This window comes from Bombyx mori, chromosome 11 (assembly GCF_030269925.1).
Source record: "Bombyx mori chromosome 11, ASM3026992v2".
Classification (NCBI taxonomy): domain Eukaryota; kingdom Metazoa; phylum Arthropoda; class Insecta; order Lepidoptera; family Bombycidae; genus Bombyx; species Bombyx mori.
The window spans coordinates 10,466,255-10,493,530 of record NC_085117.1 but is presented as its reverse complement, the minus strand read 5'-3'; the positions used below and the strand labels follow the sequence as shown (position 1 = coordinate 10,493,530).

At 35.9% G+C, this 27,276-nt stretch overlaps 1 long non-coding RNA gene across 1 annotated transcript; it reads right to left on the bottom strand.

Annotated features, from left to right (window-relative positions):
* LOC101736775 (uncharacterized) lies at positions 1-27,276 on the bottom strand. Its single transcript, XR_009974277.1, has 2 exons — positions 26,873-27,276; positions 1-3,572 (listed from the first exon to the last, which is right to left on the bottom strand). It is a non-coding gene; the product is annotated as an uncharacterized LOC101736775 (long non-coding RNA).

The following is a 27,276-nucleotide window of genomic DNA, read 5'->3' as shown; positions in this document are numbered from 1 at the left end:
TTTCATCTTAAACAACTCATTATTTTATTGACTTTTAAATAAATAACAAAATATCTTCCATTGCTCATCCTATCACATTCCGAATTCTAAGCTCTAGAACTTAAATCTTATATTTACATAGCTACTAACTTACAATTAGTCAAATGTTAGGTGAATCTTAACGATACAGTCCCTTTATCGACTACTTTTCTTTGAACTCACCTTGAAATGTCGATAAGTTTTTCATGAGACCAATGGATCGTATTTTATTAATAAAAATACAGATATATTGAATAAAACGTGAGAATTAAAGTTAAACATTTTTTGTGCAGAATTACGTTGTTTTATGGTATAATTATGGTATATATATATATTATACATATTCAGTTCAAATGTTTGAAAAAAAACTGTTGTCCATTGAATTTTATTTTATTTAACATAAAATTTTATTTACCAATAAAACAATTTGTTTTTTTAACTTAATAGGACAATCATAATATGCTTTTCGATTATTAAAATCTTAAAATTGAGATAAATTCCATATACATACAATTGTTAACTATAAAAGGTGTGTACGCAATAACCTATTTAAACTGCAGGTTAACATCGAAAATTATAAATTGTTAAAAATACATTTAACCTTAAAATCCTAAAATAAACTACATTAGTTACTCTACTTCAATCACAGTCTCTTTTAGGAAATATTAATATTATATTTATTAGCTGAATCACGTTGGGTTCAAAGTATTTTGTTTTTTATTCATATATTTTTGTTCTTCTTACAATCGATCCCAAAATCGTTTGATAAATTAGGCACAAAATTTGTAGATCCCATTAATGTTAAGTGATGATGATATTACTTATTTTTTTGTTATATTTTAACTGCAAATATATTCTATTTTTGTCTAAATTTAAAATGATATGGTTTTGATTAACATTTTACGTGGACTTCAATTTCAAAGCCGTTCCCGTTCACGAGCGAATCAATTTTTCATAGAAATTATTTCTATTCGTCCTTAAATATTGATGAAAGGATATTATTATACATTCCGACGTACGACCCGGACAATAGCACGCAAGGGCGGATCCAGGGGGGGGGTCATGGGGGTCATGACCCCCCCTGAGCTGGTTCCAGGACCTAGGTGGACCACATATTGAACATAATGATTTAAGGACACAATACTTAGTCTGGCCATAAATACTGTTACAATTAAAAATAAACAAAATATTACATTTCAATTTGGAATCTGTCATTTTTATATGATTGCTCATTGAGTTTTCTCATTTTGGCGCCAATACATTGTACAATATTTTGCGATATTAAAATGGAGTGTGGTGATAAAGAAAACCGAATCGCTGTGATTGCATTACACAAAGTAGGTATGGAGCCAAATGCAATTTTTAAAACTCTCCATACGCTTGGTATTAGTAAAATGTTTGTGTACCGGGCTATTAATAGGTGCAATGAGACCTCCTCTGTTTGTGACAGAAAAATATCTAGCCGTCCACGTAGTGTTCGTACGAAAAAGGTGGTCAAAGCAGTAAGGGAAAGAATTCGAAGAAATCCTGTCCGAAAGCAAACGATTTTATCTCGGGAGATGAAGATAGCACCTAGAACCATGTCGCGTATTTTAAAAGATGACTTAAGACTTGCAGCCTATAAGAGACCTAGTGGTCATTTCTTAACTAATAATTTAAAAGAGAATGGGGGGTAAAATCGAAACAACTACTGAAACGGTACGCAAAGGGAGGTCATAGAAAAAAATTTGTTTACGGATGAGAACTTTTTTACAATTGAGCAACATTTTAACAAACAAAATGACCGTATTTATGCTCAAAGCTTTAAGGAAGCTTCCCAATTAGTCGACAGAGTGCAACGTGGGCACTATCCGACTTCAGTGATGGTTTGGTGGGGTATTAGCTATGAAGGAGTGACTGAGCCATACTTTTGTGAAAAAGGTATCAAAACATCGGCACAAGTGTATCAAGATACCATTCTTGAGAAGGTAGTGAAGCCCCTTAACAACACCATGTTCAATAATCAAGAATAGTCCTTCTAGCAAGACTCGGCGCCAGGTCATAAAGCTCGGTTTACGCAGTCTTGGTTGGAAACGAACGTTTCGGACTTCATCAGAGCTGAAGACTGACCGTCGTCTAGTCCCGATCTTAATTCGCTGGATTATGATTTATGGTCAGTTTTAGAGAGTACGGCTTGTTCTAAGCGCCATGATAATTTGGAGTCCCTAAAACATCCGGCTATGGAATGAGCTCCCCTCCACGGTGTTTCCCGAGCGCTATGACATGTCCTTCTTCAAACGAGGCTTGTGGAGAGTATTAAACGGTAGGCAGCGGCTTGGCTCTGCCCCTGGCATTGCTGACGTCCATGAGCGACGGTAACCACTCTCCATCAGGTGGGCCGTATGCTCGTCTGCCTATACGGCAATAAAAAAATAAAATAAAACAATCCGTAGGATTGGCAGTGAAAAATTTTCCCATGGAGAGAGTGCGTGCTTCTATTGATAACTGGTCTTAACGTTTAAAGGACTGTATTGCAGCCAATGGAGACCACTTCGATTAAGCTTTTTATACTTTAAATTGTTTTATATTTATGTATTAAACTAACGCACTGTAAAAGTAATAAATGTTATTTGCCATAGAATTTTTTTTGTTTTCCTTTGTAACAGTATTTATGGCAAGACTAGGTATATTGTTGCTCCTTATATTGCTCCTTAATTAATTTAATATAAAATAATAACTTTGTATGATGGCAAATGTTTGGGAACGAACGCATCGAAAATTTGAATTTTACCGCGCCACACTCGCGCGCGCTTGTCGACTACGTAACGTCTTAGGCCTAACCTCAAATTGAATCCTAACCTCAATCGGAATCGGAACGACTAAACTTCAACATATCATAACATAGTTCTAAGTTAAAAAACTAAAATTTCTTTATACCTTTAATGTGCTTATACCTTTAATGTGCTTATAATAAAATACCTACTTTTTACTTGTATCTATTGTTATCAAGATTAACTTATAAGTTCTTGACTTGACCATGACTATGTGACCCCCTCCTGGCACCAAAGCTGGATCCGCCCTTGATAGCACGTAAAACGAGAAGCCATCTCGCTGCGAATCATCAATATAAAAAATGCAATATTTTGTGCGTTTTTATGTAAACGACAACATATTTAGTCCAAATACTAAAAAATATACCTGACGTGATATCGATCTAGCTAGCGAACTAGATTGCACAGCCTCCTCAATCAGATCTATCGCCTTACAGTATTCTCATGGAATCCGAATGCTTTATAATGTTCTGACCTAAGCAAATCGTTTTTTTTGGTGATTCGCAGTAGTCGCTCGAGTCAGACGAATCCGTCAATAGGAACCTTGAGGCGGTCCTTCTGGTGCGTGTGTCCGAGTCGTACGTTAGCAGGATGTGGTTGCTGCCCCTCCGCGAGCGGTAGGACAGTCTGTGTGGGGTGCTATTCTGGACGTCGGACATCGATCTGATGTGCCTCTTGAACTTCATTTCCTTTGTTAGCGGCGAGAATGTCAACTGAAGCTCGTTCTTCGGCTTCTCTACAGATCTGAAGAAAGAAAAAAATATTTCATTAGTATATGATTGAGGAGGTGAGATTTTAACGAAACGAAATTCGCTTTTATGAAAGTAAGCGCTAATGAAATAACCGCATCAAGTTTTATCGCAATCAGAGAACAAAGACACACATTGTGCAATGAGACTTAAACTGTATGTCTAATATTTATAGTAATAAGGGAAAATTAATGTTTAATCCATTAGACCAGTGAAATGCAGCCTGGTTCTGCTGTAAGTATTGTTGAAAATATGAAATAAATACGCCACCTATCGTACGTCGATGGTACTAACAGAAAAATCTCTGAAGTGTAAAAAATAGCTTTTTTTATTTATTGCTTAGATGGGTGGACGAGCTCACAGCCCACCTGGTCTTAAGTGGTTACTGGAGCCCATAGACATTTACAACGTAAATGCGCCACCCACCTTGAGATATAAGTTCTAAAGTCTCAGTATAATTACAACGGCTGCCCCACCCTTCAAGCCGAAACGCATTACTGCTTCACGACAGAAATAGGCGGGGTGGTGGTACCTACCCGTGCGGACTCACATGAGGTCCTACCACCAGTAATTACGCAAATTATAATTTTGCGGGTTTGATTTTTACTACACGATGTTATTCCTTCACCGTGGAAGTCGATCGTGAACATTTGCTAAGTACGTATTTCATTAGAAAAATTGGTACCCGCCTGCGGGATTGGAACACCGGTGCATCGTTAGATACGAATGCACCGGACGTCTTATCCTTTAGGCCACGACGACTTTAGCTGCACCAAGTTTCATCATAATCGGATGACTGGTTTAAAAATGAATTGAGGATAAGCATACAAAGTAACATTAATTGTGGCTTATAAAGAAAATACATTAAAAGATAAGACTCGTAAAACGCTTTGCTGTGACTATCGCTAGATACAAATGCTTGTTAAAAGAGCTCTTTATTGAAATACGAACAAACAAACAAAGTCACAAATATTCTCGGTTCATATATTCATTGGAAAAAAAAAACATTTTTATAGGTTACTGGAATTTCAAGTTTGGAAACAAACAAAAAAAAAAACATAATCGTTAACAATATTATTAAAAAAAAAAACAATTCTAGACGCTTCTACCAGTTTATTGGCATCCCGACAACGAAGGTTTTTACTGTCGGAAAAGTTTATTTGTTGATACTTCATGATAAGGAACATACTTGATCCTACGTATACCAACATTTGTAGTTTCGCTTTATGATTGTCTTGGCTGGGAATTTTTTTCATTCGTAGATAAAATCGGTGTCACAAGACAGACAGAGCAAACATTTAGATCAACTATAAATAGGTTTGTTAGCGCACACACCTACTTTAATATTGTTTCCATTCTCCTTTCGTATACTTATCATTGTAATGACTCTGCAAAGTATTCAGACAATGAGAGTATGCCGCTAGTACTAAGCTAATAATTCTAATTATTCAAAATCATAACTTTCTCAGATAGTACTTTAAATTAAGTGTCATATATGAATAAGACAGCTAAATGAGGTCAATAACATTTAGATTATAAATAGATTATGTATTAGCCTCAGTGTTCAGAGATATAGTGTATGCAAGAACATATAACATATAATTCCTAAGATTATTATGCGCTTAATATCAGTATCGATTGAGCTTCACAACATGTTATTCTACAACGCGCTGTACCCACGCAAATACGCATTAAATGATTTAAATTTGAAATGATTACGTATAAATGGTCTGATACAGAGACTATTTAACCAATTTCGCGAGTCAAATTGTCTCTGGTTGTCAAATTATTTTTACGCAGCGGCATATCTTTTTACACTGCCTACTGGAGTTTGACACATTTATGTCTGATTAATATTAAACTAGCGACCCGCCCTCGCTTCGCTTCGGAAATTATAATTTACTATTGATTTCTCTACTATTTAATGGATCTTATTATACATATAAACCTTCCTCTTCAATCACTCTATCTATTAAAAAAACGCATCAAAATCCTTTGCGTAGTTTTAAAGGTTTAAGCATACATAGGGATATAGGGACAAAAAAAGCTCTTTGTAGTGATGTAGTGATAATGTTACTGCGAATCTTAAAGTAAGATTAAAGCTTCAAACGCATCGGTACAAAGCTTTTTAAAGTTTTCAGATATTGGTTCGCGGAGTTAGACAAGATGGTGGTATCTGCGTATTTAGAGTAGTATCATGTGACACATTGCCAATTATTGCGATATTGATTTTGGGGATTACGAATTAGGTACGTAGTAGCTGTAACTCGAACTCGTATCTCCAGTTTATTGGACAAAAAAATTACACTCGCGAGCAAAAGTTTGGAATCACTTACTTGAAATTGATTCCGCGCGATCTTGTGTACTAAATATTTTTTTGATAATCATAAAAATGAGATTATTTTAAAGGTTGAACTCTTAACTTTAAACTGATACCAAATTCATTCAAATCGAGCCAGTAGTTAAGGAGCTATTCCGGATTAAGTGAAGGAGGTAGGAAACAAAGGAAATATGGAAAAATAATGAATGCATAAAACAACAAAAATTTATAAATAAAAATTTTATTTAGCCTTAAAATTAAATGTCAGTACTTTGTGTTCCCTTCCCTTGCCCTAATAACTCCTCGAAGACGATTCTTCATAGACCTGATCAGCTTTTGAATTGATTCTTGTGGGATACCTTCCCACTTCTCAATCAACGCCGATTTCAGCTCATTCAGGCATGAAGGAGCAGAAGTTCTGGAACGAACCCTATTCTTCAGTTCATCCCACACGTGCTGAATAGGATTCAAGTCAGGGCTGAGCGCAGGCCAGTCCAATGTGGCGATATAGACTTCTTCGAAGTATTCAGTTGTTCCACGGGCAGTGTGACAACGAGCGTTATCGTGCTTAAGGAGGAAGCTATCACCGGCATATCCCGCATAGGGAACGACATGTTCCAGCAGAATATTGGAAATGTACCCGTCCGAAGTTGACCGCCTCCTCGTCCCCCACCAGGCACGAAAACAAGCTCGGTTTTACCGTCGAAGGAAATGCCGGCCCACATCATACAAGAGCCGACCCCATAAGCCACTGTTTCAGCGAAACAGCACTGCGCAAATCGCTCCCCAGGCCGCCTGTAGACCCAACCTCTTCGGTCGCTACCATGCAACACATCCTGCTCTCGTCGGAGAACAGGATTTGCCTCCATTGCTCAACCTCTCAATTAAGATTGGTACGAGCAAATTGAAGGCGTGCTTGTCGATGAGCTACCGTGAGTTTCGGGCCTGTGACAGGCCTGTTTGGAGTCAGATTCGCTTGCTTGAGTCGTCGACGAACTGTCTACTTGCTAGCTGCTACCCTACGAACATCTCGGAGCTCCTGTTGGACGTCGACACCAGGTTAATGCCGATTTCGGAGAGAGGTTAACACGATAAAACGGTCATTCCTCTCCGATGTGCCCCGGCGCCGTCCAGATCTTGGTCTCGGGATAAAGCTACCAGTCTCTTGAAAGCGCTTGCAAACTTTTGAAACACAGGAATGGCTTATTTGGAGCCGACGAGCGACAATCCGCTGGCTGAGCTCTTCTTGCAATAGGGCTACGATTTGTGCTACTTCTGTAGGTGTTGTCCCAATTGTCGTACAAGGTAAAGGGTCAAAAGTAGCCGAGATATGTACCAGTCAACGTGTGAAAGTCGACTGATAAAGAAAATCCGATAACAGGTGCTTTTATAGGGGTCAGTAGGCCGCAACTCGCGACGTATCAAGCAATTGAAACACGTCTTTTTCGTTATTCCTTCACTTAATCCAAGATAACTTCTTAAATACTGGCTTGATTTTAATGAATTTGGTATCAGTTTAAAGTTAGGAATTCAACCTTTAAAATGATCTCATTTTTATGATTATCAAAAAAATATTTAGTACACAAGATCGCGCGGAATCAATTTCAAGTAAGTGATTCCAAACTTTTGCTCGCGAGTGTATAATGATTACGATATCCTGATACAAACGAATCAAAGATTTATTATATGTATTCATGTTACATTAGAATTGTGGTTACGTAATGTCCGGCACAAATTGTAATACTGTTACGCTTTTTATTTGTTATTCAAAATATGGCGCGAAATAGATTCTGACGTTTCTAGAGAAATGAGATTGAAGTTTTAATTTATGGCTGTCCTAACCTTCAAACTGGAATGCACTTGTGACAGAAATAGGGAGAATACTAGTGATATGTGTGCGGGCTCATAAACGCCAGTATTTACGTAAATTATACGTTTTTGCGGGTTTCATTTTCTACCCAATATTAGTCGTTACTCCTTAGAGTTGTTCGTGAACACGTGCTATGTGCATATGTACAATCAATAAATTAATTACAACCTGTCTACGAAATTTTAAGTCGGACTAGTCGCACCCGTTACATTTCAAGGTGGGTGGCGCATTTACGTTGTAGATGTCTATGGGCTCCAGTAACCACTTAACACTAGGTGGGCTGTGAGCTCGTCCACCCTTCTAAGCAATAAAAAAAAAAAAACATAAAACATTCGACGTATCTAGATAATGTCACCGCAATATGTAATTACAAATATTGTTCTCACATAAATACGAATTAATTCGCATAAAATGTGTCAAAATGGCTAAATATAAAAACATGTGTAGCGAAAACAGTATTTAGCGCTCAATAGAATGTTTGTTATGCACGTGTTTTTTTTCCTACCTTAGCTGATAGCCTTGAGAGAATATTTCAGCGTCTCCTTGGCGTGTAGGTTAGCTCACGGGGCTCAAACCTGACGACGTTACTAACGCTAATCCTAGCAAGAGCAGTGCTTCGCCGAATCTGCCACCGGATCGGAAACGCGACCCACTGAGAATATCCGGCGAGAAACTCAGTGGGCTGTGTCTATGGGTTAATTCACTCGTCATTATCTTCGTCACGAGCGACGGGTTCGACTCGATTGTGGTACCTAAAAACACCGTTAATGGATCGTGAGGATCCGTAATGAAAGCACATGCAAGAACACCACATCCACAACGATTCTAAATTCAAATTCAAATTTACTATAGCTTAAAGCGATCGTTTCCTTTTTATTTAAAAAATATATAATAAGTAGAATGCCTTATCCGCAACTTGAGTACATATAAATCTTATAAATCTTTATTCTGACATATCTTTATAAACATAACGTATAAACGAAGGGAAATACATTCTCCACAAATTTAAATATCCAAACCTATTTTAAATTTTTATTTGAAGCTAAATATACAAATTATATGCCACAACAAATACATATAATGATAAATGTTTGATAAGGGATCTCCTTCATGACGTTGGCAACGTATAACTTTTTTAATACGCTTTTATATTAGCTTCAGACCTATGTATGTTAGAGATCACTAGAATAGGTAGAATAAAAAATAAAATAAAATAAAACCTACTAACTACCTACTAATCAGTGACAAAACGACGTCAAGCAAAATAATATATCTCTCATTCTGTAGGGAGAGTAAATTAGAACAACATATATTAGCTTCAGACGTAGGTATGTATGTTAGAGGTCACTAGAATAGGTAGGATAAAAAATAAAATAAAAATAAAACTACTAACTACCTACTAATCAGTGACAAAACGACATCAAGCAAAATAATATATCTCTCATTCTGTAGCGAGAGTAAATTAGAATAACATTAAAGCCTAAATAAATAATCAGACACTCTGATTTGCATTATTTAATCAAAGAATTTGGGTTACGTATATGAATAATAATATATATCTTTTTGTTTTGTTTCAGTATTATAACGACGTAAATACAAAAAGAGCACGTGCGGAATAAACCACTTCTGCAGTGGTAATATCGATTAAATTTAAAAGCCGGCTAATGTTAAATATTTAAATATGCATATCTGTTATTAATATGCAACGCGACTTAGTTACCTAATCTTTGTTATTCTTAGTAACTCAAGATTTCAAATACTGGACTATCAATTATGAAACATTATTAAAAACAATTTTTTGATTGACTCGATGATGCAATAGTTAGCGCGGAGACTGTTGCGCCAAGGTTTGTGGGTTCATTTCCCACATCAGGAAAACATTCATGTGATGGAACAAGATTACTTGCTTTCTGTCTGAGTGTTTATTATCTAGATATGTATCTATGTCTATACTAATATATAAATCTGCAGTGGTTTTTACGGATGCTCCGTTATAACTACTGAACCATGCATCCGATTGACTTGAAACTTGGTATCCATGTAGAAAATACATGTACTTAATGGATAGGCTAATATTTATATGAGTGTTGGACTCCCTAATAATAATGACAATAAATTTAAACGCATATAAGAATTTATGTCAGTTTCTGGTACCCATAACACATCATCTATAATACACACAAAGGTGATTTATATTCTAAAGACAAGAGGTCAAAGTCTCATTTTAATTTCTATCACGGCGCTCTTACTTTTAATGCCGAACCAGCTGACCGTTTCGCGGCAGAATTAGTTCGATTGGTAGCACCTAGTTTTTTTAATCAATGCCCTGCCATATGTAACATCACCCTATTTATGCGGGTTTGATTTTATTAAACAATAATATTCTTTCATCATTAATCCATCGTGAACGTGTAAGTTAGTTTGATATAGTTACCAGCTTGGACTCGTGTTAAATTAAAACTATTTACCGAAATAGTTCCAGTTATTTCGATATTCATTTGTGTTATTTGACGACAGATAGCGTAACTCGTACGGTAGCCGTGTGTAATAATAATTTCTTACAAAAACTAGCATCTGTCTTAATGATTAGATCCTATCAAATGCGCGTTATTCTATAATATAATATACCAATACCAGGCATATTCTCCATTAACCTATTCCACAAAATTAGCACCAGAAATCGAAACTATACGACAGTATTTATAGATCCGTGAATCAAACTAAAAATGTTGTTTTTTAATTATTGAAAACCGAGAATGTTCTCGATCTGTATCCAAACAGAACGTTGGTCGGTCGAAATGACAGACGACAAGGTCTATGCTGTAAAATATTTACTGAAATTTTTTCTTTCATCAAAATGACACAAAATACAAATAGATTCTCCACGGTGTAAACGAGACGAGTAAACATTTTTGAAGTGTTATCACTTAAAAAGTAATTTGACAATTCTATATATTAATACGTGAAGTAAAAACTTTGTATCCCTTTTTACGAAAATTGTGCGGACGGTGGAGTATGAAATTTTCCACACTTATAGAGAATATAGAGAAGAAGTGCACAATGCTAATTTTTTTTTTAAATAATGTATAAAAGATACATTAAATCAATAAAGAAAACATTACACACACTACATACCATGTATTTGACGCACACACGCATGCATACTATTTATTGTCAAACTTTTGTTCTTGACGTCTGCTGTCAAATTGAGAATAGATTAAATATTGTTTGTCTTTGTTAATATTTTTTATAGTGTGGTCTTTGCGAAATTTGTGATTATAGAAGTATCAAATACAATCATAATAGTGTACAAACTTACAATCTCAATTAATTATAGTCGAATTTCGACTACTGCGGGACCTCTAGTATAATATAAAAATGTGCGTAAACAAAGGAAAGGAATACAAATATTTAATTTCAATTTAAATATTATTAGTTTTTAAATATTTAAGATTAAAATTATTAATTTTATACATATCAAAAGTTTATTTAAAAATTTGTGTTTTTATTAAATTATTCACGGTAGGATAATGAAATTTAATGTTCGACTCGCAAAAATCTTTGAAACCACCTCACGTCATTTCGGATCCTCCCAATCCACTAACGGTGCTTTTAGGTACATCAAGCACCGGTCATCGTCCTCGTCGAACCCGTCGCTTGCGACGAAGGGCTCGACGAGTAAATTAACCCTCAGACACAGCCCACTGAATTTCTCGCCGGATCTTCTCAGTGGGTCGCGTTTTCGATCCGGTGGTAGATTCTGCGAAGCACGGCTCTTGCTAGGGTTCGTGTTAGCAACGTCGTCAGGTTTGAGCCCCGTGAGCTCACCTACTAGTTAAGGTTACGCTGATATAGTCCCTCAAGGCCCTCAGCTTAGGTAGAAAAAAAAAAGAAACCACCAATAAATGACCGGCATTCACTCATATGTGAAGCGCCCTTCGATACCACTGCCGACGACAAAAACTGTTACAGTATTCGTAACGTCGGAAATAATAAATTGACACTAATAAGCCCGAGATCAAATCGTAAAAGTATATGTGGGAATAACCGAGCGGACGATATTGTTCGGCAGACCGAAGTTCCGAATGTTATTGTTCGGAACTTGTATATTATATGCAAGCTTATCTTGAAAATGTCGTAAGCTAGATTCCGGCATCTGTCAAATATCTTGTGTTTTGTGACGGCTAGGCGGCTACCCGCCATATATGCATTTAATCGTAGTTCTAATTATGTCTACGAATCGCGAAAACGAAAGGAAACTGCTTTCGTTGGCTATTCTTGAACTTCTCGGGACAGATAATGTGTTTTCCAATCAGGTTTCTTTTTCTGCCTAAGCTAAAACCATTAAAGTTTGTGAAAACGGGTATCTTCTTTAGTAAATGCAGACAGTATCTGCGAGGTTTAACTTGAGCAAGATGCACTATGCCAACCAATAGCGATAGGCTTTGCCGTGCTTCCACTATCGGTGCTGTTTGGCAATTACCATTACCCTTGTGCTCTAGGACCGTAAAAGTATTTTGATGTGTAGCATTCTTTTATATCGTTCTAGACTATTCTAGAAGGATAGATTGTCTAGTGATTTATTTTGATTACGAAACCTATAACTAGAAAGCGCTGCGTTAATGTCGTTAGCTTGAGGGCAAAGTCAATAAATCGAAGTCAAAAAGTTCACATTACTACCATAACAAAATAACCGGTAACCGTTCTCGTCGAACTCGCCGAATGGTTGAAGGGTTCGCCATGAAAATCAGCTCACAGACATAGCCCACTGAATTTCTCACAGGATCTTTTCAGTGGGTCGTGATTTGATCGTGGTAGATTCAAAAGCACTGCTCTTCCGAGGTCTAGTGTCGGCAAAGTCGCCAGACTGAGCCCCGTGAGTTCACCTACACGTCCGGTGAAGGTAGAATAACCCCTCGAGGTTACTGGGATAGGTAGAAAAAAAAACTTTTGTATCGATTGCCCTAGACCAGTGATTCTCAACCACTGTTCCGCGGCACTTTTGTGTGCCGCGAAATTTCAAAAGTGTGCCGCCAAATTTTGCCAATATATAATGATTAAATTTATTTAATTTATTATTAAATTATATCAAATATTTTTTTTTTATTATTAGCTTGTAATTAATCCCTTTTTAAACTTTTAAATATTATTAAAGCGTATATTAGTTTATTTCGTAAATTTAATGGTTTTTTATAAACGTTTTATGAAGTGTTTTAGAAAGTAAATAGTTTAAATCTTTTTCTTTGTGTGCCGCCAAATTTTAAAATCGTTTAATGTGTGCCGCCAATTTTTTAAATCGTTAAATATGTGCCGCAACAAATAAAAGGTTGAGAATCACTGCCCTAGACGATAGAAATTCATAGCCACTCATAGATGGTAGTTAAAAACGATTGACTATCGAAATTACTATCAATTCAATGCGTTTTGTTTTTAAAAGCAATTCCGAATTAATTTAGTTTTTAGATTTAATAAGATTAATACATAAACTATTTATTTATGAGTAAAACAAAACAGACAACAATAAATTTAATCTTTGAGTTTTAATATTTCGAACGCGGATAATCTAAACTTAAACAGTGTACTCGCAAAGCACTTGTTAAGTACGTATGTACATCGTAATTGTTCTTAGTTATCTCACAATTCCTCGAACCATAACTTAAAGAACACGTAGATATATAAGAATTTTAAGTGCTGTTGGTATCTGTAAATTTATATATTTTTCTAATCAGGGTTTAGGCTACGGCCTATTTTAGATATATTTTGAAGTGAATTTCCGTTTTAATTTTTTCAATTTGACAGTTGGGTTCTCACGCGATGCGAAAATAATTATAATTTGAGTCCATTAAAAATGTAGTTTGTTTTTATTTGCGCATAAAAAGTATTATCTAAAGAATTTTTTAATGTATACATACATTTCAGAACAATGAAATTTGCATTGAAATTAAATTTCTTGACCGAAATACCTATATGAAAATTCTATAATTTTGATTGCATTTAGAGCACTGTATAATAGTTGTCAAAAAAAAAACTATTCTAACCAAAAAGTTATAAGATTCTGTTTATTCAAAGATAAAGAAGTAAATTGTATTGGTAATATACGTAACATAATAATATGACAAAACTAACAATTTGAGCGAAATGTAAGAGACACTCACAAAAAAGATAAAAAAACAATGTAAAAATTAACTAAAATAGATCTTATTGAAATTAAAAAGATTATTCAGTAACTTAGTGTTTTGTAAATTATAAGTGTTCTTTTAGAATATAGTAATATCTGGTTAATTTTTTACTTATTTTGATTTTGAATGACGTCACAACTAAGGAAATATTGTTCAGCTAATCTTTGTAAAGTTAATGCCGCAATTTTGAATAACAACAAATGTCCCGTTGAGACTTAATAATAGCTTCGTGTATTATGTTTAAAAAATATTTTTGAGACTCGCTTCGGTCCTGGTATATTTTACGTCATATTATACCGCGGATATAAGGGCAATAATTAACCCCAATATAACATGCATTTTTGTTGATCAAAATCTATTTTATTGAGGAATACTTAGTACTTTTCTTCTAGAAAATAATAATTAAGTACCACGTTTACTTGACTTATATTTGCTTGACTGACGTAATTCTTTGTGAATCACTTAAGTGTGAGCAACCAAGATGACTCATCTATTTATTTCAGTTCATTACAATAATTATGAAGCCCTATAAATAATTCCGTTTTATTTCTTAAATAAATTATTATGAAAAATTATTTATTAAATACATATGCGAGAACATGATAACGTTTGATTGACCCACACGCTGGGAGTAAATCGCTTCCAATCTCAAAGCCACAGAAGAGACATGATAGCTGTTGGCCTTCTTGCGATATAAGATGTTTAACAAGTTCAATTACCATTAATTTTAATAATTAACGTCAAAATAGTGCAGAAACGAATTTACAATCACTAAATGTGGTTTCGTCTTTATCAACCTACTCGACAAAACAAAATATAATATAAACAAATGGTTTGTTAAAATAACATTGGTTCTTACATTAATACCGCCAAGTATCAGGGTCAGGTCAATGACCCGTCTATGAGTTAATTCGTAGTCAATTATGATGATAAAAAATCGATACTAGATTTCATTGTTCGTTGACACATTCGTGTTGATGTATCCGTGTCTATTCAATATTACCCAACTCTAAATTATCCGAGATCGATCAGTTTACATTTTAAATTTTTGTTATAAGTCTATAAAAGTACCTACCGGTAGAAAATTTTATTTAAATTCAGGTATCATTTTAAGAACATTGCACCACAATTTGAAATACTTCGCAACAATCATAGTTTGCTATTAGCTCAGAAGTTCTTGCGCAGGTTAAAATACAAATATATATTTAAGGACTGATCGAAGATCGCAACTAACTTACGATTTAAGAATTTCATCAGCATATTTTTTTTGGTTATTTCCAATAAAATTGGAATTCTTTCGGTGTAACAGTCGCTAGTGGACCAGCTGGTTTTTTAAGCAATCTTGGTACGTTCTCCAGAAATTTCGGACAGAGGTCGATTCATTGCTTGGCGTTTTGGTAAAAGATATTTAGCATTTAAATGGAATATAGGTATATTGTCGACTAAAAATATATTTTTTTAAGGAAGGTTTAGTCTTGGCTGGAAAGAATTTCCAATTTCACCAGGACAGGTAGACGGACCTAGGACTCATCTGCGATATAATGATAATAAATACTTTGGCAGACATAATGTGTCCATTACGTTGATGTCACACATGTGGCTATTCTGGGCAATCGTTTGCATATAATAAGAACATAATCTCTTTCACTTTCTTTATTTTTTTTTCAAATCGGTAGAGTATAATTTATGCTAAATAGCAGACAGACACACTTTTTTATTATCTTAGTAAATTTCGTGAGCAAAATTGTAATTAGAATTGGGATATCATTTTAACTGGTATTAATATGTACCTATTATTATTATTATAATATTTTCACTGAAATCGATTGAAAAAATTATAATAATAATATGTCAATATCGAAACGGGAAACCTATCTTTATATGTGCGGCTACACTTGGGATATAAATCCAAATAGATAATCTTTATTACCAAATTGAGTAAAAAATGCAAGAAATTAGTCGTTCTCCAAAACCACATTTTATCTTTTTATCATGACCTCTCACAGTGGTATGTATGTGAACATACACCACATCATTAAACGTGCATACATTTTATAATTGTATAGCGTGGTCATGAAACCCTCACCTGGATTTAATTTTCATCTAACTTTCAGCCCTGTGCCGGTGTGTTAGCGTACACTTTCCTTTGCGCGACACTATCGATTGAAAGCAGATAATTTTGCACGTGACATGGATAACAAAAGTGTATTATTGTATCATTAAAACTACGTTTGTACCATTTGGACTTACTTTCGTTTGAGGTCACACGAGTCCGTTTACGCGTTTGATTGCAGTGGCTCCGCAACAACTTCGTAATAGATTCTAATAATCTATTCTAACAAAATATGTCTATGTATATCTTTAACATTATATTCATATCCTATGTTAATCTATATATTAATAGGTGAAGCAAAAACTTTGTACCCCTTTTTACGAAAATTGCACTGACGGAGGAGTATGAAATTTCCCACACTTATAGTGAATATAGAAAAGAAGTGCAGAATGCTAATATTTTTTTATTATACTTAAAAAATATATTAAATCAATAATAAAAAAAAACTTTACAAACACTACCATGTATTTGGCACACACACGCATATACACATACTCTTTTTTTATTGTTAAAATCTGTGGTCTCATTAAAAATACCATACCGCACCCGTTTTTAATGAGACTACTTGATAATAAAACTTTTTAGGCATTCAGAGTTTCTTTTGTGTGTGGTCCCTAAATTATGTGGTTGTCATTTCAGATTGCCATACTACGAAATCCGAAATTCTATCATTATTCAGATCATCGACAACAAGATCACATTTTTACGATGCTTTAAGAAACTGTTAAGTAATTATCTTCAGACATATCTGTCAAAACCGGATCGTGTGATCGAGAAACTGTAATAGGTTATTTTTAGAGACCCGTTGAATCTCAGCAACCGACCCGCCCACTACTCCAGCGTTTGCTTTCAAAACTGGTTTTTTTTTCCTACCTATGCTGATAGCCTTGAGAGGCTATTTCAGCTTCACCCTAACGTGTGTAGGTGAGCTCAAGGGGCTCAAACCGGAGAGTTGCTAACACTGACCCTAGCAAGAGCAGTGCTTCGCAGAATCTACCACCGGATCGGAACCGCGACCCACTGAGAAGATCCGGCGAGAAACTCAGTGGGCTGTGTCTAGGGGTTAATTCGCTCGTCGAGCCCTTCGTCGCAAGCGACGGGTTCGACGAAGACGGTGACCGGTGCTTGTGGTGCCTAAAAGCACCGTTAATGGATCGGGAGGATCCGTAATGACGTGCTTTGGGCGACGTCGACTGTTTACCATTCGGTCTACAGGATCGGGTATGTAGTTTCCAGCGGCCACGACAAGAGGGTTCTCATGTCGTGCCGCCTTCTCGAAATGGCGCAATGATGCCGACTGTAGATACTTACTGACAGAGTCGAGCTCCAGGTCATCGTGGAGATCCACGTTCCTCAGGAACCATGGTGCTCCGACGGCTATCCTGCAGAATCGGGATTGAATAACCTGAAGGGGCTTCAAGTTGGTGCGGGCTGCGTGAGCGAACACTACGCTTGCATACGTCATAACGGGGCGTATGCAAGTTTTGTAGAGAGTTACCTTATTACGGAGAGACAGTTTGCTTCGCTTGCAAAGCGTAGGGTAGAGACGTCCTAATATGAAGGCGGCACGGTCGCGTACCGTTTTAATATGGGGACGGAATGTCATCCCTCTGTCGAGGGTGACGCCTAGGTATTTGACCTGCGAGGCCCACGGTATGGGCTGGCCAAAGAGAGTGACGGGGCTAACGGCGGAGGTGTTTGCGCGCCTATTAGGGAGTGGGATGCTCGAAGTGGTATTCGGAGGGCGACCCCTTTTGAAGAGCACCGCTGTGCTTTTCGTGGGGTTGATGTCGATGCGCCACTTCCGGAACCACTGTCCCATGGTGGCTACTGCGATCTGGAGTCGCCGATGCAGCAACGACATCTTCCTACACGAGTAGTAGATAGCCGTGTCATCGGCGAAGAGCGCTAGATGGGTCTCCGGAGACCGGGGTATATCATTGATATACAAACTAAATAATAACGGGGAGAGCGCGGAGCCTTGCGGGACTCCGGCAGTCAGATGACGGGGGCGAGAGCGAGTTCCCTCTACTCGATATCGAAACAAACGGTTCGACAAGAAGTCTCGTATGATGAGCACGAGTCTGTCTGGCACTCCCATGTTGTACAGTTTGTAGATCAAACCGTTGTGCCAGACTTTGTCGAACGCCTTCTCAAAACTGGCTTAGTTATAGTTTGTATGTGGCCTCTGCGGGTGTGGCACAATAACATTCAACACGCGACCTTAACGCTAAAACGTTCAACTACCCTTAAACATCTACAGGCTAGGCGTGTTATAAAACTTTAATAAAGCAATAGAGCGAACGAATAAATTGTTAGAAGCATTTCGTATTTTAATAACTTTTCGTTTACTGCCATAGACGTAATTTAACTGACGATAAAATCTAGTAGTTGTTTTTTTATCGTGGAGTTGCAGGATACTAATATGCGATCCTGATCACCTCTAGCTAGTTACTTCCCGTAATAGCAGTATCCGTTTTTACCTGCCTACTTCCCAAATAATTCCTACGCCCCGCCCAAAAGATTAATAATCTTAGAGCGAAAGTCCACGCGCTTTATTACTTAATCTATACTAATATATAAATCTACAGTGTTTTTTACGGATGTTCCTTTATAACTACTTACTGAACCATGCATCCGATTGACTTGAACCTTGGTATCCATGTAGAAAATACATGTACTTAATGGATAGGCTAATATTTATATGAGTGTTGGACTGGGTTAATGATGAGAATCATTGTGGGGGTGAGAAATAATAATGTTAATTTTAAATGCCCAGCGAAGCGGGTGGGTACAGCTAGTTACTTATATATCTCTATCCTCGAATCTTCTATGTAAACTAATCTATTTATTCCTTTACCATAGTAGTTGTCCGTTATCATTTGTTAGACATGTGTTTACTTAAAAAAAATAGGGCTTGACCCCTACATAGTAACATCACTTGATTCAAGTACACCGTATCTCACCCATTGGGTCACGGACGCTTACTGATTAAGTATACTGTTCTGTAATGTTCTCCAAGTTATCGAAATCCGACCAAAATCAGTGACACAACAAGCTTTATGTTGGTTTGTTGTATTCAATTTTCTTTTTAATATTCATTCATGAACTTGGTACTTATGTATGTTTGTATGTAACTGAATTTTTAAATGTCAAGATGTCCTATTAACTAGGGAACTTGGACACTTATTAAAGACCGATGCTAATTTAATAATTTTAAAACTTCGTTCTAATATTGTGGCAAGTATAAACTGGATTAAAAAAAAGATGAAAATTATTACTTCGCTCTCCTATTTTAGCCAGTTTTTTTAGTTTTTAAATTACAAGTAGGTATGTCGTTTGACATTTTGACAAAAAACTGTTTACCCAGAAATGCATTTTGATAAAATTAAAGCTGTATAACGTAATATAAGCTGTATAAACATACACCAAACTTAACAAAAATTGATTTACCAATAGATGGCAAAATAGTACATTAACAATACTTTATACTTTACTTAACATGGTAAACAATTCGGAACGCATTCTACAAATTATGTACAGGAACTTTTTTCTGTATCAAAAGCAAATCATAATTTAGCAAAAAGTAAGTATCTAGTAATTTCGATGATTTCATCGAAATTACCTACCTACCTACCTACTAGATACCTACTAGATACCTACTAGATACCTACTAGATACCTACTAGATACCTACTAGATACCTACTAGATACCTACTAGATACCTACTAGATACCTACTAGATACCTACTAGATACCTACTAATATTTCGTACTTCGCATTTGCGAAGTACGAAATATTTATACTTGCCAAATTCTTATGGAGAATGGTGACAAAAGGCTTCGTATTGAAAGTCAAACTTGATTTATTGTAGAAGGCACGGCGTAATGGACTGAGTCGGTTAAAAAAATATTAGTTCAACACTATTTTCAAAAGGCTATCATCACTAATGATATATGAGTTACATAGTGCAATATAAAAGCGTTTCGAAATTTATAGTTAGTAATAGTGATGGGAAACAATGTCAATTATTATTGTTCTTTGACTAAGTACTAATTTGATTATTTATCATTGGTTATTGGGATTTTATTAGTTTGCATATTTTTATATATAAGCTATTACATGTTATTACAAGTTCAGGGCCCACTTTGTAATAGTTTAGTAGGTCTAAGAGACCATAAATATCACAGCTTGATAACGGCCCTCCTGCCTGAGACAAGATAATAAATTCAGGTAAGATGGTATAAAATAAGTAAGTACGATAGTAATTATGTAGGTAACATTAGCTGTATTTCTAGTCCAAAAACTTTTTAAACGAATGTGTTAGAGATAATTAGTTTTAATTGTATGATAAAATTTTATCGGACATAATGATTAAATAACATTGAAGATAAAACCTAAATATTTACTGAATACTAGCCAATAGTAAAACAACAGTATTTGTATTATCTATTTGGATGTAACCATAATAACAAATAAACAATAGTAACAAATTGACGAGTCTACTGTTTACCCACCTAGCTGTGACCTCGGATATGATCACGAAGGTGACCTTTGATTAATGACACTTCGTGTTTGCTTAGACACACATTTCTAGATTCGCTATCATACCGTCACAAATCGATTGAGCCTTAAATGTATTCGTTGAAAGTTTATAATAAATTGTTGAGTTAAGCTCGCCATTTTTTTTTATATCTTATCGCAATTACTGTATTATATTAACAGTGTGTACAAATAAAGAATAAATAAATAAATACTTTACTTTATTATGAAATAAGTTATAATTGGTTTACTTATTTTTGAGATACTAATGTGGATATATACTATACTTATTGGAGCTTTTTTGCTTTCTTCTTTCCATACATATCCGCTGGTTGCCTAGGGGCTATTATAACTACGCCCGGATGGGTGGGCGTAAACATGAGAGAATTAACGCTGGGGAATCCGTTTACGGATACCCGGTCGAGAGGGGGGTAACGGACCGAGTTATGTCGGACTCCGGCGCCTCCAGAGAAGAACAGGGAGACGAGGATAGCCAAGGTCCTCCACCTCCCCCAATTCGTCAGAAGAGACCTAACCTAAGCCCTAGCGCAAGCGTATTGGAATAAATGATGGTCGTTGAGCTTAAAAGAAATAAAGTTGTTATGAAACACAATATGAAATCAATCAAATAAACTTTTATCAATTCATATTCTGTCTGACTTTTCTATCAGTGCACACAACATAAAAGACAAATTTTTTTCATGTAACCATATAATAAAATATACAATAATACACTTTGTGAATTGAATATTTAATTTAAAAGAATGAACCACTAAAGTGCTGGTCTGATAAAAAAACTTTTCTTTATGAAAGAAAATATTTACGAATTTGTCGAAATTTTCAAAACCATATGTACGTAATAATCCGACGTTTTGACCTTTACTTCAAGTTGGGAACACGCGTTTTAATCCAACTACAGATCGTAAAGTTTTATTAGTTGCCAAAATCAACCCAATTTACATTTTAATGGGCCATAAGATTATCGCAAGATCAAGCTGTTTCAAAGGACGTACTTAATTTTATTGACAGACTAATACAACGTGCATCTGACGTCGAACACTTGGCATAATCAGGTGGAAAGCAAAAAGTCTGCGACGATTAATTAATTGAGAAATGTTACATAATTATAAATATTGTTAAATGTAGCTGCTAACAAACACAAGTCTATTTGTTACTAATGAAGATTGGATCGATAGTCATGACGGAAATTATGATTTTTCGAGGTACATTCAAATTCAATATCAAATAAGGCTTTGGCTTTTTTTTTGTCTCTGCTGGAAACTAAACAAATTTGAGTTGGGCCGTGCTGTTAGCTAGTGACGTCATCTGTTTGGCAAGTGCGCGGGTAATCAGTGGGAGGTTTAAGTTACGAATTAAGGTGAAGACTCTACCTACGGACGAGAAATAGAAGTTTTTTATCCGTGGTGTTGTGTCACATATGTAATATGAAATCTTCTGAAATCTAATCAAACAGAAGATAATCTTGCATAATCCTCTAATCCACATTAAGAGCATAAACTAGCTTTCTTCTCGCACGTACTACGGCTGATGCTTAATGTATCATGGACGGAGACCAGTGTTCAACAGTGGGATGAAAGGTGGTCTATATTATTTCCTCGGGTATTCTCACGTTGAATTTCGTAGAAATCGGTTTTGACATGAAAACAAACAGATACAGTTACTTTGGCGTATTATTAATATCCTTTGCTGTACAAAATTCCATCATCGAACAGTATATAAAGCCATAAATCTTTAAATGGCGGCACCATTGCAACATCTTGATGGAATATTTTTATTTTAAAAAATCTCTGTCTATCTGTAAAAAAGTATTTATGTAAAAATGGGTTTAGTATGCGAGAATAAACAGAGACATGCAGAAATGAACATTAAAATCGCTGGCTCATGTTTCGTGCTCTTTTTAGTCACTTAGTTAATTCTTCAATGTACATACATCGGATTATACAGTTTCAGTGTATATGTATAATGAAGAAGGTATTTTTGTTGATGTGAATGTTTGTACGTTGGTATGTTTGTTGGTATAATTGAATTACTTTCGCAGAAATATACAAACAAACTTATATTTGTAAATGTTATATTAATTTTTTTATTACACTTTATGCAAATTAATGAGCATTGGTGGACTTCACGCCTAAAGCATTCTCTACTAAGGGTACGAGCAGTATATGTGTATTATGTAAAAAGATCGTATCTATAACACGTATAAACAGATCTACACATTGTTGGGTAGTTTATAGATTATAGCACCTTTTTTACGCCGTGAAAACGCATTCCATCCATTGTGAATTACAGATATATGACAGTTGAAACCGCGGCGAACTTCTAGTGCAAAACAAAACAATGAAACATCGTTAAACAAACAAATTCATCAGTTCGAAGCACGCGATAAAAATGCAAATAAACCAATGTAAGGTACAAACATATTGTTTCTGTTTACATTCCGTGACTTTAACTGTTAGTACTGATAAATTATGACGACAATCGCATTGTTACCTTTTGATATCATAAAATACGAATAGGATATACATAATATACATATATGTATAATAAGGATCGCAGAAACGTTTTCAATCCGGAAATTTTGATGTCAAAAATGCATGTCGCTCTGGTCGCCCTATTACGGATAAAATGGATGCATTTTTTTAAAAAGTGGAGCAAGATCGGCATATCAGTAGTCACGACGTAGCTGAAGGACTGGGAATTGATCACAAAACAGTTTAGGCGCATTGGAAAAAAACTGGATACACAAAAAAGCTCGATATTTGGGTACCTCACGAGCTCATTGAAAGAAACCTAATGAACCGTGTACTCATTTGCGATTCCTTATTACGACGTGATGAAACCGAACCATTTTTGAAGAAGCTGATGAAAAGTGGATTACGTACGACAAGAACGTGTGAAAAAGGTCGTGGTCAAAGGCCGGTCAGGATACACAGACTGTGGCGAAACCCGGATTAACTCGCAACAAGGTGATGCTGTGTGTGTGGTGGGATTTGAAGGGCATTATTCATTATGAGCTGTTACCACCAGGCAAGACCATCGATTCTGAAATCTACTGCGAATAACTGATGAGATTCAAGCAAGAAGTTGAGAAAAAGTGGCCGGAATGAATCAAAATAAGGGGTGTGGTTTTCATGATAACGCTAGACCTCACACATCTTTAGTCACTAAGCAAAAATTAAGAGAGCTTGGCTGGGAGGTGTTAATGCATCCGCCGTATAGTCCTGATCTTGCATCTTCAGATTTCCACCTGTTTCGGTCTCTTCAGAATTCTTTAGGCAGTGTCAGGTTAACATCACGAGAGGACTGCCAAAACCAATTGTCGCGGTATTTTGATCAGAAGCCCCAAAATTTCTATAGCAATGGGATCATGTCCCTACCTACAAGATGGCAAAAAGTTATCGAACAAAATGGTACCTACATACTTTAATGAAATGTAAATAAAGTATATTAAAAAAGGTTGTAAATTTTCTTAAAAAATGCGAAGAAACTTTTCCCCAATCTATGATATGTACTTAAGTGAACTGTATTTAAAACGTTTTTGTTGTTAGTTATTAATTATACTTAGATGGTACTTGTCATTAGAAGTGGTGATAAATCACGAAAACTACTTTATTTACAACTAACTTCGTGGTCTGGTACAAGAACTAACCACCGTCAATCTATGTTTTTGTTTTTTTTTTTCATCTAAATTGTGGTAGAATTGTTATCTCGACAGCAACCCAAAAGAGTCGATTTCTATTTATTCAATATAACTACATATATGGTTAAAGTTGATAGCCCATATTTGAAGGTCCCCATACAAAAATTTGGCCTGCGTTGTGAGTTCCGAATACATGCTTCCGTAACATAGTAGTAAATTATACTTTGATCACGAACATTTCCGACAGAGTATATAACTATTACGCTATTATCGAATGTTGTTTTTAGATAAGCTGTGGTTAAATTGTTAGTAGACAAAATTTGAACCAAACGAACAATGAGAAAATGTTTTACGAATCAATAAAAACGTGGTCTTTTTACTAATGTGGATAACCACTTGACACTTAACGCTCGTGAGCTCGACTATCCGTATATGGCAATAAAAGGAGACGAATGGGCTTAAATTGCTTGCTAATATGAACTGTATATATAAAAGTCCATGTGTATATGTATACGAAAGGAGCGTTGCTTCCACGTAATTTGTTAACGGGGAACTTCGCCATCCACCGCAGCATACAATTTTCAGGTATTTCGTGACTAGAATCTCAAAATAATTGGAACCAAATTATATCTTACAACTAAAGTTTGTTTGTCAAACTTAAAGCCAGGATGTTTTGGTCGGTACATCCCTATTTATTTATTATATCTATATATTTTATAAGTCGATTATGTGTACCCGATTGACTCCGAAACTATGACTAATTCAGATTAAATTGTCAGATAATCTTCCGATGTGTCTAGTGGGTGATCCTGTGAAGTTTGATAGAGAGATAGATAGAATTAAAGTCAAATCAAAGATCGGCCAGCAAAACGGGCCAGATTCGACTTATGCACGCATATTCGTAAGTGTTTCAAAGTAAGCCTTTTACACATTTAACAGATTTGGATGATACTTCGTCCTTTTTACCGTGAACATTGAAACCGGATGAATGATCCGTCAAGTTTCCGACAGTATGCGGGTTCTAGTGAAAGATATAGAATACCTTGACCTTTGAAGAGCGTGTCAGAAACCTGACTGACCGGCACGGAAGTACAACTTGCGCCTTTGTAAAATTTTCATTGATGATAATAGCTCATGAGCTAACGAATGTATTTAATTTGAATTATCTTACAGAAACTATATTATCGCTGTCCATTAACATAACAAGACCTAGTTGATTAGAGATAAAGAATTCTTAGAATGATTATTCTAAACACTTTCAAGTACTAGATAACCGATATCCAATAGGCCGTAATGTTTGATATTATTGATTTCAACAAATACAATTTTATCGATTTATCGTAATTTTACGATATACAACAATGTTACGTTTTTTTCTTATTCATCATATGCACGTATTTAGCTTTTGGTTCCTTCTAAATTTATTCACACAAATCAAGGATTGTTTGGTTTAAAATTAATAATAGTTCGGACTACCCCAGATGGGACAATACTAACGTCTTACCTACTTTGACATGAAGCAGTAATCCCGTCAGTTTTGGGCACAGCCATTATGCAATAAAATTGAGACATTGGTCCTCATTTCTCAAGGTAATTAATAACTACCGTCGCCCTAGACTTCCTTGCGGATCCTCCCGATCTCCTCTCTATGCTTATAGGCATTCCGAGCATCGATCACCATTCTCATCGAAGATTTCAACTTGCAACTTGATCCACAAACTCAACCCATTGAGGTTCTGGCCGATTATTTTTAATGGGTCGCAATTCCGATTCTATGGTAGATTCAGCGAAGTCCTGATCTTGCTAAGGCAGACGTGAGCGAAATTATTTCAGGCTCGCGAGCTTACCCATCGTTCACTATTAGGCCAGAATATTTAGGCCGAGCCTATTAGGTAGGTAGGTAACTAGGTAGGCAAAAAAGCTTCAGGGTGGGGAGTTCACGGGGTGCATCAATTAACGCCAGGACTCTGGTAGCCAATTAACACCAGAACGAGTGAGTTCATTGAGCAATCTAGACCAATATTTTTTATCTCATAATAATGCCATCAGTTCAAATAAATAGAAATTAGTAATTGAGGACATCACGAAACGAATTTAGACTACAGGTATGTAAAAATGTGTAGTCCTATTTAAATTCAATCAGTTTGAACATTAGTTGTCGATAGAACTAAATTTTCTTATCAACATAAAATTTTTAATGACTTTCGTTAAAGAATATATTCGAATTGAATGTCGAAACATAAAGTACGTACGTAAATATTAGGAGCTGACCTTTTTGTAAACTCGAGGAAAACTAAATGCTACGACGCTGATGTCATTCTTAAGAAATTCGTATTAAGCCTTGTCTGGTGCAACTCTTATCACTTGATAATATAATGAAGTGTGGTTACCCAAGATTTAATAAGTACCACGTTGCGTCCAAGCGAACTCAGTATTTTTCTTGGATTCTTTAAACTAAGTCGAATACGAGTATTTAAAGTCGAATGCCAAATGCGGTTTGTTACGAAATTGTTTTGTTACAGTTGTTTGTTCGAAAACATTACTTACAGCAGCGATATTTGTAGATGTAGGTACAAAAATAAAGTTTTTTTATTTCAAATTTTTCCTTACCTCCCCTTCAAATAGTCCGATATTTGACTGACCTTCCAGAATATCTGGAAAAGTAACATGAGAACTGTATGATTGACCCATGTGTACAGTTTATGGCAGGTCTCCATCGCGCTCCCCTCACTAACTTTTTTCCACTCACTTTTCGTAAATTCACTCATCAGCCCGGACCGTATCCCGATACCAGTAGCGCGGTCCACCAATTTAAATAAGACCGTCCAAAATCGTGCTCCGGCTAGTAAACGAAAGGGTAGTTTGACTTATCAATAGAACGGCTCGAACGAAAATAGCGATAAAATTCTCTGACGAGTAACACGATAAATGTGACCGTTCTCGGGCGCCGGTGCACGCGAACTGGTGGTGGCCCTGAGAATTCCACTACAGCACGGAACGGCACGTCGAATGAC